Source organism: Geospiza fortis, unplaced genomic scaffold, assembly GCF_000277835.1.
Source record: "Geospiza fortis unplaced genomic scaffold, GeoFor_1.0 scaffold27, whole genome shotgun sequence".
Lineage (NCBI taxonomy): Eukaryota > Metazoa > Chordata > Aves > Passeriformes > Thraupidae > Geospiza > Geospiza fortis.
In genome coordinates this window covers 3,368,704-3,369,127 of record NW_005054329.1, presented here as the reverse complement: position 1 = coordinate 3,369,127, position 424 = coordinate 3,368,704, and the positions used below count along the sequence as shown (strand labels likewise).

Below are 424 nucleotides of genomic sequence, written 5' to 3'. Positions count from 1 at the left end.
CGCGCTTGGTTACAATTGTGGCGGCGCACAAAGGCTGCGGGGCCGCGGGGAGCGACGCGGGGCTCTCGCAACAAGAAGGAGCAGAAGAGAGGAGGGGAAAAAAAATAAAAAAAAAAATTTCAGCATTGGCCTTTCCCAAGTGGGTTTTGCTTTCCTCCCCCTTCTTACCCGGCCCCCCTCCCTCCAGAAACCATGGCCCAGTGCTAGCAATGCACACCCAAGCATCTAACAAATAAAGGGAAAGATTAAATAGATTACTTTGCCCCGGCAGCTCCAGCAACGTTTGCCTTACAGTCCCTCCAGTTGCTCTTCTTTTTATCCTCAGCAAGGCAGTATAATAGATGCGCTACAGCGCCCGAGCGCTCATGCGCCGGGGCGCAAGGCCATGTGGGCACCGTAGTCCCGGGCCGGGCCGGGCCAGAAG

At 55.9% G+C, this 424-nt stretch overlaps 1 protein-coding gene across 1 annotated transcript in view; it reads right to left on the bottom strand.

Annotated features, from left to right (window-relative positions):
- Window positions 1-358, bottom strand: part of BRD3 (bromodomain containing 3) — a 35,229-nt gene extending 34,871 nt beyond the window's left edge. Inside the window, exon 1 of the mRNA XM_031057197.1 lies at window positions 259-358. The gene's annotated coding sequence lies outside the window, so the exon portion shown is untranslated. The remainder of the gene's footprint in view (window positions 1-258) is intronic.
- Between the last annotated feature and the right edge of the window lie 66 nt (window positions 359-424).